At 39.5% G+C, this 14,031-nt stretch overlaps 1 protein-coding gene across 2 annotated transcripts in view; it reads right to left on the bottom strand.

Annotated features, from left to right (window-relative positions):
- nck2b (NCK adaptor protein 2b) overlaps positions 1-14,031 on the bottom strand; it is a 74,661-nt gene that overhangs the window by 32,041 nt on the left and 28,589 nt on the right. The window contains exon 1 of one of the 2 annotated variants that reach the window (XM_073043550.1): positions 8,903-8,994. The exons of the other annotated variant lie outside the window; for it this stretch is intronic. The gene's annotated coding sequence lies outside the window, so the exon portion shown is untranslated. Of the gene's footprint in view, positions 1-8,902; positions 8,995-14,031 lie in introns of those variants that run through there. 2 annotated transcript variants of the gene reach the window in all.

The raw sequence follows: 14,031 nt of genomic DNA, 5'->3' as shown, positions 1-14,031 counted from the left end.
GACATTCTGTGTATTTCAATGTGAGCTCATTCAGAACACCAGGAATGAAACAGAATATTTCTCATTAGGGTGGAAATGCTTTGGACTGTACGACTTATCCAACATGTTCAAAAGAAATCACATGATGGATAAAAAAAATAAAGGCCAACTGGCAATTAAAAATGCAGAAATTACAGTAATTATAGTGCACATGATAGCCAAATATATATGGCAATGTGTTTTTGATTGATTTTTTAAATATACATAGAGCTTAATCATAACTGAATAAATAGTTTTATAACAATTTCAGCATAATTAGGGAACAGGATATAGTATATATAAATTCTGCATCATGTATCAGTTTACGATACGCAAAATTCTTGACTTGCCCATAATTTTGATAACCTAAATGAGACAGTTACGTAAACAGCTCCATGACTATGTTAATTAAATGTTTTTTTTAAATTGCATTAAAACCCTTTTTTTCCTGAGCAGAGAATTTCAAATAGATTTTTTTTTAAATTATCTGGAATCAAGGAATTTCTAAATGAGCTCTTTAGGGTGAAGATTGGCTTGGCTAAGCTCGCGGGCTAGCAGAACTAAAAGAATCAGCAAAAGAAACTTACAACTTAAAGGAATTAATTCCATTGTTAAATAAACAGTTTTTTCATTGCAAGGCTTAAGCATTAAAAATATACTGGCACTGTTCCTGAAAAAAGTCTGGTAGCAAAAAATATCAGTGCCCACTTTCCAAATCTCATGATAAATATCTTTTTAAAAATCAGCTTCTAATCTTGAAAATTTAATTGAGGAGAAACTCAGCTTTTTCCTCCTTGCATGACACACTCCAGTGCCAACTTGGAATTTACTTACTAGCACACATGAATGAACTCATGCAGTTTTGAATTTGATGCTCTCTGGACAAAGTTCACAGAGTCAAAATTGCTAATGAAGTATCATTAGCTACTTTCTAATCCCAAAGAACTATTTCAACCCAAGATACAGGCCAAATAGGTTGAATAGTAAAATATAAATTATGTTGTACATGTCTGGATCAAAAGGCAGCAGCATCTTGATACTTCCAGTCACGATGGCAACAATGAACAATGATTCCTCAGGCGACATCTTTCAGATAGCAAATCTTCTCAATATTTCACTCTTTTGACACCTTCTGCTTGTTCTTTTTGTCTTTGCATTACAGAAAATGTTGGACATACAGCTTGAATCTTAATGGAAGCATACAGCACTCTGCTGTGTATGGGAGAGCTACCTTGTGGAGATCAGAGACGAGGTGGGGGGCCCCTGAGAAGGTCTGAGGACACAAGCTGACTCATGGAAAAGATCAGAGATGAGGTGCTGGGACAAGAATGACTCCATCTCAAAGCGACAGGGAAGATAGAAGCAGAGGTGAATGTGGAGGCCGTCAATAATGGCTTGGCGTGAGACAGTCAGCAGCTGGATTGGTGCATTCAGCCCTGAGTGGGTGGTTACTCTTTACAGAAGGGCTGAGTTCATACGGCTGCTCTCCAAGTATGCAGTGAAAAAACGTTTTCCATATTCTGAGATTTATGCGATTATTGCACTGTACTTTATATTGGTTTCCTTCAGCTTTTTATTATTTTCTTGTGGATATTGGGTGGTAGGTGATCTGTCAATTTTTTGTGTGTGGGAGGTGTTGGGGGTTTGGCGCTATTGTCACTGTTCTTTTCTGTGAGTGAGGGGGTCGAGAATTTTTATGCACAGAGGATTCTTGATTGTTATTCTGGCTGGTTTTATTACTGCAGGTGAGGGGAGGATTTTGGGGTTGTTCTTTTTTCTTTTAAGTGCCAGTACTGTGGTGGTGGTGGGGGTGGGAGAGTTGAAGTTGTGTTTTCCCAACATGCATGGTCTTTCTGTAATGGCTACAAGAGTAGACAAATATTAAAGTTGTATTGCACGTGCATACTTTGACAATAAAATCAACCTTTGAACGTCATTAAGAGCATTCCTTTCTAAAAAAAGGTAATGTGTAATATGACCATAGAAGCAAAAAGAAACCCTCTTCCTCTTCATGGATTACTGAAATAAAACTATAAAAGTAGTCATTTGTGAATATCCTTGACTTTATATTGCTTCTGCAATCTTAAAACTATGCATTATCATACAAAAAAATCAGACAATTTAAATGGATTTGCAGAAAAATAAATCCAAATCCTGAGGACAGTCTCTTTTTGGCTGGCCAACTGACAGCTTGAACATTGATTCTGGAGCTTGAGTACCAGTTGGATGCACTACGGTTAAGTAGATAACATAAGTTCAAGGATGGTCACACCCATAGCTTACGCAAACTTCAATACATCTCATATCGAACCAGTTATCTGTGTTCCAAAAAGATTAGGCGTCATGATCCTCAAGAGCAGGGATTCCCCACCTGGGGTCTATGGACCCCTCAGGTAATGGTAGGCGTCCATGGTATAAAAAAAGTTGGGGACCCCTGCTCCATGGAGTCCAATGTGAGCTAAGTTGCCCACAACATTATGGGTGACTCAGCAGAGCAAGAGTTTAAGGGCAACAGTGGTAGGAAACATAATAATAAAGGAATGGACCCGGTGGGGGGAGGGGAGCTCAAAGTGTCCTGATGAAGGGACTTGGCCCAAAACGTCAATTGTTTAATCACTTTCCACAGATGCTGCTTGACCTGCTGAATTCCTCCAGCATTTTATGTGTGTTGCTTTTGATTTCCAGCAGCGCAGAGTCTGATGTTTATTATTTAATTTGTAAAATATATTTCTTATTGTAATTTATAGTATTAAGATGTATTGCACTGTATTGCTGTCGCAAAACAATAAATTTCAAAACGTACATCAGTTAAATTAAACCTGATTTTGGTCTTACATTAGCCAAAGAGCTGTACTGTTCTATGTTCTATACCAACTTGCATTCATTTAATAGATAATGTATGAGATCATTTTCAGTCTGTTCTCTCATTGTTATTTCTTCACCGAGTTCCAAACCAAGTAGCTAAAATAGATACGACAATGCTTTGTGGTGGGAAAGTCAAATTAACAACCTGAAACACTTCTGGGAGCCAATCATGAAAGCAGACCTTTCAAGTTTCCCAGTAGGTCATTCCCATTGTCCCATCAAGTTGCAACGCCATTTTGTCATTTTAGCTGCACTCCAATATTGAATCTCTCAAGGTGGTACTAAATTCTTGCAATTTTGCTGCAGTTTTGTTAGGGAAATCTGGGCCTTAGGCAAGAGCCAGCCTAGTCTTGGGTAGGTTTAATGATTTAATTTATTCATTTTAATGGAAAGGAATAGCCCAGAGACAAAGGGGCAAGTATCAGGTTACTATTTTTTTACAAATTGAGCTGACAAATTTACTTGTATGTACTTAGAAGCTTATAACTATTTGAGTGCTAAATATTTTAATATTATTACAACTTGGAATTTTGTTTAAATGGGATCAGAATCAGGTTTATTATCACTGATACCATTATTATCTGATAGAGCACAAAATTTGCTGTTTTGTGGCAGCAGTACAGTGCAAAGACAAAATTACTATAAATTACAAAATAAATAGCGCAAATAGAGGAATAACAGTGTTCATGGACTGTTCAGAAATTTGATGATGGGAAGGAGCTGTTTCCTGAATCACTGAATGTGGTTCCTCAGGCCCCTGTAGCTCTTCCTTGACAGTAGTAATAATAGGGCATGTCCCAGATGGTGAAGGCCCTTAACGATTTAATCATTAAATAGATATTGATTTTACCTTTGAATCCTAGTGCACAGTTCAACTGGCAATAAATCTTGTAATGCTCACAGATTAAGCAATAAGTATGAAGACTTAGTTTAAGATGAAATTGGTGATGCCCAGCAACTACTTACTGGCAGCAAAATTCAAAACCAAGAAAACTGCTTAACACTTTATTAATAACGATCACCACTAACAATGGAGAGGCATGCAGACTAGACAAGCAGAGGTGAAAGCAAGACATGGCAGAATGGAAAATTATGGAATGGTCAATTATGGAAAACTCTGAACATCCTCTACATAGCACCATCCAGAGACAGAGAAGCAGTTTCAGCGACAGGTTACTATCGACGCAATGCTCCTCAGACAGGATGAAGAGGTCAATACTCCCCAATGCCATTAGGCTTTACAATTCAACCGCCAGGACTTAAGAACTTTTTAAAAGCTATTATTAATGCTTTTTGAGATAGTGATTTAGATGCATATCATATTTTTTACTGAGTTAAGTATTGTATGTAATTAGTTTTGCTACAACAAGTGTATGGGACATTGGAAAAAAGTTGAATTTCCCCATGGGGATGAATAAAGTATCTATCTATCTATCTATCTATCTAGAAGCAAGTGGCGGCGGGAGCAAGGAATATCATGATGCCTGATCGATTTAAGCACCAGACTGAATTGGAAAGGTCAGGAATGGGCCAAATCATGGCGGCAGGGCCCAGGCCCCAGAGCTGTCCAACAGCGAAGAATGACCTGATGTTTGGAACATTTAAGTGCTGAGCCAGATTAGAAAAGTCAGGGAGTCAGGACCAGAGGCGAAAGGTGGGCCAGTTCTGTTTGCTGCTCCAAGTCGTTTGCTCAGCTCTACACTGAACTGAGATTGTGGCCTGCTCCAGCTGCAGTGATGCATGGCTTCACAGTTGTGGTCCCGCAACATTTACTCAGCTCTGCAATGAACTGAGGCTAGAGGCTACCCCAGCTGCAGTGATGCCTGGCTTCATGTCTTTCATAAAACTTCAGTTCTGAATGCTATTTGTTTACTTCTATTGTTTGCACGATTTTCCCTCCTCTCTGTGCATTGGGTGTTTGACTGTCTTTACTTAAAGGGCTTCTTTGGTCTTATGGCTGCCTGTAAGGAGTCAAATCTCTCAGATGCATAATGTAAACATACTTTGAACTTATTGTTTCTCACAGTTATAGAACAGGGAAACAGTTTTTTTTGGCTAACAGAATATGTGCAACTACCCATTTACACTAATCCCACTTTATTATGCCTATACCCAAGATTATTTCACTAGGGACCATTTCCAGTGGCTGTTGACCCTCTCGTCCCTAGAACTGTCCCCATACTCCAGAACCCCGGTGTTTGTCTGAAAAACAACAACCACTTTGGCATCTTACACATACACAATACAGGTAAGCACATGAAAAGGCTAGCTAAGCATGGTGTCTCCCTACTCACCATGGGACACGAGCAAGCCAGATCCAAAGTCAGGCACCAAGATCCAAAAATTAACAAGGTGGATTACAGGAAAAAGTGTGTGAACAACAATTGTTAAGAGTTAAAAAGATTAAGATAAGGCACTCAAATGATTTTTAAAAATCTGTGCTGTGGGCAATAAACGGCATGATCAACCTTTTGTACCTGTGTCCTTACATTTAGCGTGATTGGGGAAACCAATTTTGCACAAGGCCTTCTGCCAGGATCTGGGACTCAAATGAACAGGATAAGTAAATGTACATCTTTTCATCTTCCCCTTTCTGCATCCCCAGTTTGGATTGGTAACATCTCCTCCACAATCACCATCAGCACGGTGCACCTCAAGGCCGTGTGCTTAGCTCTCTGCCCTTCTCGCTTTATACCATGACTGAGACTAAGCTCAGCTCCAATGCCATATTTAAGTTTGCTGATGACAACACTGTTGTTGGCTGAATCCTATATAATAGCATATAGAAGGGAGATTGAAAATCTGACTGAGTGTGCCATAACAATCTCTCACTCAATGTCAGTAAGACCAAGGAGCTAATCATTGATTTCAGGAGGGGGAAACCAGAGGACCATGAACGAGTCCTCATCAGGCATCAGAGGTCCCAAGGGTCAGCAACTTTAAATTCCTTGGAGTTATCATTTCAGGGGATCTATCCTGGGTCCAGCACACAAGTGTCATTACAAAGAAAGCATAGCAGCGTCTCTACGTAGAAGAGTATGAAGAGTTGGCATGTCATCTAAAACTTTGACAAACTTCTGTAGATGTGTGGTGGAGAGTAAATAGACTGGTTGCATCACAGAAATGCCCCTGAATGGAAAAGCCTACAAAAGGTAGTGGATGCAGCCCAGTCTATCACAGGCAAAGCTCTCCCCACCACTGAGCACATCTACATGGAGTTTTGTTACAAGAAAGCAGCATCCAGAGATACCCACCATCCATTCTATGCTCTCCTCTCCCACCTGCCATCAGGAAGGTGGACAGGAGCCTCAGAACCCACACCAAACACAGTTTATTAACCCTTCAACCATCAGGCTCTTGAACCGAAGGGGATAACTTCATTCAACTTTACTCACCCCAACACGGAACTGTTTTCATAACCCATAGACTTACTTTCAAGGACTCCTCACCTTATGCTTACGATATTTTGAGAAAACAAAATCTAATGGTTAACAATTTCAAATAATGACTTTTTTTATGATTGATTGAAAGATTAAAGAAATCCCCCCCCATTCAGAAATTGAACTTCTCAACAATTCCTCTGAATAATGCTTAATATGGTCAATTTTCAACTGCCATAATGGATATTCATTTCTCTTTCCAAAAGCCAAATAAAACACTTAGTATCCAGCACTAGATGAAAATCGTTACAAACTAGTTTATTTCACAACATTTGAAAATACAGAACAAAAGATACGACTGGGCTTGTTTAAGCTAGAACATCTTGTATCATTTCAAGACAAAATAATAAATATGGAGCTTTCATGGTCCACAACAGTGGATCCTATAACCTAAAAACAAAACAACTTCCATGACCTTGTGCATTTTCTTTGAGCTCAGCAAAAGATGCCTCTTGCAACCTTCAATTTTAAAAATCTGAACGCCAGCCTGTCTCTAACCTCCTTTGATCATAACCTGCTGAGTATCTGCAACTCATGACCTCCAAAACGGGTAGGCTAAGCTCTTTACTGTCAAGATGAGCTAAAATGTTTTATCATTCATAGTCAGTTATACAGCACAGAAACAGGCCCCGACTTTTTGCACATCTACAATCCTAATTGCCTGCATAAGGACCATACCCTTTTATTCCTTATCAATTTATGTGACTAAGTGCTTGCTAAATGTATTAATTGTATCCAATTCCAATGTGCCATCACCTGTATCCCCATTAAAACTCCTCACTTTGAAGCCTATGCCCTCAAACCCAAGCTCTGTAATTCAGGCAACACTGTGAATCTGTGTCCTTGATGTTTATTTTAAATCTATAACCACTGCTTCAAAACATAATCCTTAAATGTTTCACCAGCATTGCAACTTTCACAGTGTTCCCCATATCCCAACAAAACTCCAAATATACTCTTTGAAAATATCACAAAACACACATTATTTGTTAGCCTGTTAATTTTTTTGCCTCCTACAGACAATTACTCTGCAATATATCAACGTGGCATTTCATCTCTGCCATTCAAGCATTGTCATTTTGGTACAATGTCAAATAGAGACTTTTATTCATTGAAATATACACTAATTGATACACTTGAAGTTTTTCTAGCAACAAAGATGTCACCCCATAAGATGAACTCACGCTAGCTTCCCTTGTAGAATGATGCAACACACAATGGGACCATTTAGCTCAATGTTCCAAATATTGTTTTCTACCTTCTACATTTCCTACCTTCAAATATTTATCAATTCCAAATCAGGCATCTTAAAAAAAGTTCTAGGTCTACAAAACTGCTACTTCCTGTTGAACATACCCATCCTTAGTTCCTGGATGGTGGGAAGATCTGAAAGGTCAAATACCTGTAGTATCCCAGGGAAGTACCATAAGTAGGGGGTCAGTTGATGCAAACAAAAGACTAGAGGCAAAGGCAATGATCCCTGTGAAATGTTGAAAGGGGATGAGAGGGACTCAAAAGGTCTTTCCAAGTGAACCAGCAATTTACTTGCATTCCTTCCTATCTAGCCCATGGCATTAAGTGCTTGTGACATAAATCTCCTCTACGTGGGGAAAAAACAAATGCAGATATTGAGTGACCACTTTGCACAACATCTGTATTCAGTCCACAGGGGAAACCTTGTGCTTCACATTACCTGCCACTTTAAATATTCCATCTCACTCACAACTTGGGGCATACTTGAAGACTCTCGTTCCTCTAGATGTATTGTAGACTTCTGGACTTGATATTAAATTCTGCAATTTCAGGTAACTCAGTGTCTATGTTTATCAATCAGCCACTTGTTACTGGTTCAGCTCATTTGTTTCCTCCGAGAATGGAAGACGTGTGACTTGTCAGGTAAGTCTTCCTCTGCATTCCACATTTCCAACATTCTTTTGACTCTTATGAACTTTCTGCTCTCATTCCCTCACTGACCAGATAACCTTGTTTATCCCCTATGTCACCAATATTTTAGTCTATCCTCCCCACAGCTTAACAAGCTTCTTTTAAATCCTTTCCTGTTCTGACAAAGGGTCATCAACCAAAAACATCAATTGTTTCTCTTGCTGCAGAAGCATTAGCAATTCAGGCAAAAAATTGATTTTTAATGCGTCAAAATTGTCCATGTAAAGAGACAATTACTAAAGACCAATATTTTTTAAAAATACAACACAGTTCATCTTTTGCCTTGAAAACCTCAGTTCCCACTCCACAACAAGATAGACTGCATTATACCAAGCCAAGTGAATGCACAAGAAAGCCAGAAGCATATGCCATTATTTGACTACAACTTCCTGGTACTTCCAAACAAACCAGTGGAAGGCATAACATCATAACTTTCTGTGAGTGTCTAATTTTTTGCGTTATCTCTACTAACTTAACTTAGTAATCATACTTGTTTAAAAAGCAAACAAATTTTTCATTGCCTGTAAATTGTTTCATCTCCCATGCTAAGGAATTAAAACCTTCTCAATAAACATTAGCTTTAAAACTTCTGTAATTACTAGCAATTTAATGTATTCCCCATACTAATTTCCTACCTTAAAGAGAACCAAATCTTCTGGCTTTATCCATCTGTATTTTTCAATGATTTGCGCATCAGTAACATTTCTTTTATGTTTTCTAAAACTATTTTTTTTACAGTGTCTGTCATGTTGGTCTTCTGTTAAACCTCTAAAACCAACCAGAACACAATGCAATATTCAAAATATATTCTAACCTGTACATTTTAGTAACCCAGCATTATCGATGTATAGTATATATAGAATCTGTTGCCTTGCATCTATGCCCTAATGTTCATTTAGCAGCTTTTGATTGCTTTGTAATACTAGTCAAGAATTTATAAGAGATGAAGTCACTATTCCAAACAAATGCATAGTTTCACATTCCTATTACCAGTCATTCTGTTAATTATTTGCAATTAAGGCATTTCACAATACTGATTACTTTCCAACTCTTTCTGAAGTCATGTATTGACTAAACATTACTTTCAACTCCAGTTATGGAGTCAAAGTTCTACAACATGGAATCAGGCCCTTCAAACCATCTAGTCCATGCTGATCTGATCTTCTGTTGAATACCATCTACATGACTAGAGTCAGTATACAGCAATTTTTCCATAACTTATAATTAAAAACACTTACTTGGAATTTATGAAATATAGTATATGACCAAACATAAGTAACTAGCTATTATACAATGATGCATGATTAATCATTTCAGCAAAAAAAAAGCAAAACTATTCTTGGGTGGCAATCATACTACTCCATGTTACAAATTACCAAATATCTTTGCAAAAGTACAAGATCTTTTCAGACTGGACCTTCCCACTATTACAATTATAGAAATGCTTTTGTTGTAGAACTTGTTACCATATAATCTGCAAATAGTATCACTGAAAGCATATTTACTTTACCACATGGCTACTCATAGCATTGCAGATTGTTAGCGGTGGCAAAGTAAACAAGTAACACAGCTCTCACCATAGAGTCCAAAAGCAATACAAACATGAGAACTATGAAATAAAGTAGCAATAGGCTATTTAGCCCCAAGAGTCAGAGCATTACAGCACAGAACCAAGCCCTTTGTGTCCCTGAATCTGCACCAGACTGTTATTCTGCATAGTCCCATTAACCCACAGCTGGACCATAGCCCTCCAGTCCATCTATATACTTATCCAAACTTGCCTTAAAAGTGGAAATCAAACCCACATCCACCACATTCTCTGGCAGCTCATTCCACACTCAGACCACTCTGGTAGTGAATAGCAATGGTTCCTCTTCACTTTTCACCCTTGACCTACGACATCTAGTTCCTGTCTCACCCAACCTCAATGGGACAAGCTAGCTTGCATTAACACAATATTGTATCCTTTATCAAATCTTCCCTCATTGTCCTGTCCTCCAGGAAATAAAGTCATAACCTACTCCAACATTCCCTATAACTCAGATCCCAAGACCCAGCAACATCCTTGTAACTTTTCTCTGTACTTTTTCAATCTTTTTGATAACTTTGCTGTAGGTAGGTTACCAAAACTGCACACAATACTCACAAATGTGTGTGGTGGTAATTGCATCATGCTACATTTCCAGCTTTACAAAAATAAATCAATCTATGGATGGGAACAGCATCATTCACTACTGGTGTTTTATTTTTAAAAGAACATATTTTATTTAACACCTCTCTTCTCATATGAACTATAAACACTAAGTTTGTAGGAGCATTTAGGTCACATACAAACACCCCACAGATTCCTTTAGGTACCAGAAATGCAAATGCTTAATCACAGACAAATAAATATGAACTTTAAGTAAATCTGGAAACAAAAGAATGTTACACTGGCAAATATTTCCTAATTAGGTACATAATCTTTGAAGATGGCTTTTTAAGAAAATACTGTGGGTCTTGCATATAGCCTTGGGCTTCATATGACAGGCATACAGAAGTGGAGATTATGTTGCACTTCTATAAAACACTGGTTTGGAAACAACTAGAGCAGGGGTGTCAAACTCATTTTAGATCACGGGCCGGATTGAGCAAAATGCAGCTTCATGCGGGCCGGATCAGTCAGACGCGTGCAAACGCAGCTTTCGTTGCCTCCGTTTTTTCAGCCTGCTCTCATGTGTCTCAGTCTCTGCTATAACTACAAAGTGTTTCACTTTACAAATTCCGTTTCTTATGAAGAAGACTGCCGAATAAACACTAAAAACCCCGAAAACCTGGTACCTGAATAAACTCAGCATTAGCCATATCATACGCCATAGGCGCTTCGATTACTGGGGCCAGCTTTAATAGTAATTAGATATTATCTCGCGGGCCAAAGATAATTCCACCGCGGGCCGGATTTGGCCTGCGGGCCTTGAGTTTGACATATATGAACTAGAGTATACATGAACACTACCTCATTATTCTTTTTTTTTACTTTGTAACTTGAACTAATTTTTTTTTAGTATTTGCACTGTACTGCTGCCACAAAGCAAATTTTCATGTCATACAAGTTTCTGATAATAAACCTAATTCTGACAGTTCTAGATGGCACTCTCTGGAATGCAAAGAAAGTTTCAACATGATACATTAAAAAAATCTACTGGTACATTTCAAAAAGTGATTTTGGCTGAGAAGATGTACAGGAAAGTCTGGTGATGTATTCTTTGGAGGCCAAGTAGAAATTAAAGAGATGCAATGAATCGTGTTTAGATCAGGCTCGTAGACAGAAGCTGTTCTCACTCAAGGGCCAAATGACCCAAATTTCAATGATAAGCCAAAGAACCTGGGGTGACTTGAAAAAGCATTTGCTGAGTAGTTTTGTCTGAAAATGTGAGTGGAGAATCTCCAGAGCAAAACAGAATTGGTGGGCAAGAAAATAAGTTACAGGGTTGCACGGGTAATGTGATTAACTGGATTATTCCCCTAGAAGACAGCATGGTGGCCTAACGGTCTCCTTTCATAACACAAAAATACAACTGCAGATGCTGTGGATCAAAGAATACGTACACAACGCTGGAAGAACTCAGCAGGCCAAGCAGCATCCGTGAGAAAAGAGTAGCCAACGTTTCGGGCCGAAACCCTTCATCAGGAATGGGGGGTGGTGGGGGGGGGAAGAGAGGGCCGAAGCCCAGTAAGAGAGATAGGGGAGGGGGTAGGGCCTAGAGGCACCAGGTGGAAAACCAATCAGAGGAAAGATAAAGGGGGGAGGGGGAGGGGATAAGCATGAAAGAACTGTAGAGATAAAGAAGCAGAAAGTTGAAAGGGGAGAGAGGCAGAGAGGGACCTGGGATAGGGGAAGGGGAGGGAATTACCGGAAATTGGAGAATTCAACGTTCATACCACCAGGCTGGAGGCTACCCAGACGGTATATGAGGTATTGCTCCTCCAACCTGAGTTTGGCCTCATCATGGCAGTAAAGGAGGCCATGTATGGACATATCTAGATGGGAATGAGAGGCAGAGTTGAAGTGGGTGGCAACCAGGAGGTCCTGTCTATTGTGACGGATGGAGCATAGGTGCTCGACGAAGCAGTCCCCCAATCTGTGTCGGGTCTCGCCGACGTAGAGGAGGCCGCACCGGGAGCGCCAGATGCAATAGATGACTCCAGCAGACTTGCAGGTGAAGTGTTGCCTCACCTGGAAGGACTGTCTGGGGCCCGGAATGGTGGTAAGGGGGGAGGTGTGGGGACAGGTGTAGCATTTGCGCTTGCAGGGATAAGTGCCAGGTGGGAGTTCTGTGGGGAGGGACGTTTGGACCAGGTAGTCACGGAGGGAACGATCCCTGCGAGAAGCTGAGAGGGGTAGGGAGGGAAAGATGTGCTTGGTGGTGGGGTCCTGTTGAAGGTGGCGGAAGTTGCGGAGGTCTCCTTTCATGTTGTTATTATAGCAGTGACCCGATTACTTAACGAAGTGCAATCAGATTCAAGTGGTCAGATGGTCATTTACGTATTATAATAAATTTATGACTATATTAATAAGTATTATTAAACAACTGTCCTAATTTTGATTTCCTCCCGAGTGCTAAACTATTAAAACATGTAATGAAAAAGCTCCCCTCTAACATACATAAATTAATTTTGATGGGCCTGCTGGGATATATCCCAAGTTATTGAAGGAGGCACGAGAGGAGATTTGATGGAACATTGGCAAAAATTCTTACAGGCAGCAAATGAGATCCCAGAAGACTAGAGTGTAGTCAATGCTGTCCCTTTGTTCAAGAAGGGAAATAGAGATAATCCTGAAAGTTATAGGCCAGTTAGCCTCACATCAGTGTAGGGAAGATAATGGAGAGGATCCTTCAGGTTAGGATTTGCTCACATTTGGAAAAACACCGCCTGTTCAGAGACAGTCAACATGGCTTTGTACCAGGCAGATTATATCTAGTCGAGGACTGATCACGAACATGAGGATGCATGGGATCCACAGATACCAGGCAGTCTGGATTCAGAACTCACTTGGCCATAGAAAACTTTGGTAGAAGAGTTATTCTGACTGGACTTCACCAGCGGTGTTCCAAAGAGATCAGTGCTGGGGCCTCTGTCATTTGTGACATATAAATAACTTGGATGAAAATGCATAATGGTCGGTAAGTTTGCAGATGACACAGATTGGTGGAGATGTGCATAGTGTAGAGGACTGTCAAACGATACAGCAGGATATGGATCTGTTTCAGATATAGCCTGAGAAATGGTAGATGGAGTTTAATCTGGTTAAGTGTGAGGTGTTGCACCGTTGGTAATCAAATGCAAGGGGAAAGTATACAGTTAGTACAGGATGCTTAACAGTTGGTATACAAAGGGATCTTGTGGGCCCAGAAGTGACTATGCAAACAGATAATGTGGAAGGGGGCATATGCAATGAATTTAAGAGTTAGGAAACGTTGCAGCTGTAAGAAACTTCGGTTAAGCAGCACTTGAAGTATTGTGTACAATTCTGATTGCCCCTTTACAGGAAGGACATAGATGGTTGGAAAGGGTACAGAAGAGATTTACTAAGATGAGCTTGAACTATAAGATAGATAGATAGATAGATAGATAGATAGATAGATAGATACTTTATTCATCCCCATGGGGAAATTCAACTTTTTTCCAATGTCCCATACACTTGTTGTAGCAAAACTAATTACATACAATACTTAACTCAGTAAAAAATATGATATGCATCTAAATCACTATCTCAAAAAGC

This window comes from Hemitrygon akajei, chromosome 4, assembly GCF_048418815.1.
Source record: "Hemitrygon akajei chromosome 4, sHemAka1.3, whole genome shotgun sequence".
Classification (NCBI taxonomy): Eukaryota; Metazoa; Chordata; class Chondrichthyes; order Myliobatiformes; family Dasyatidae; genus Hemitrygon; species Hemitrygon akajei.
This window is presented reverse-complemented; position numbering and strand designations above follow the sequence as displayed.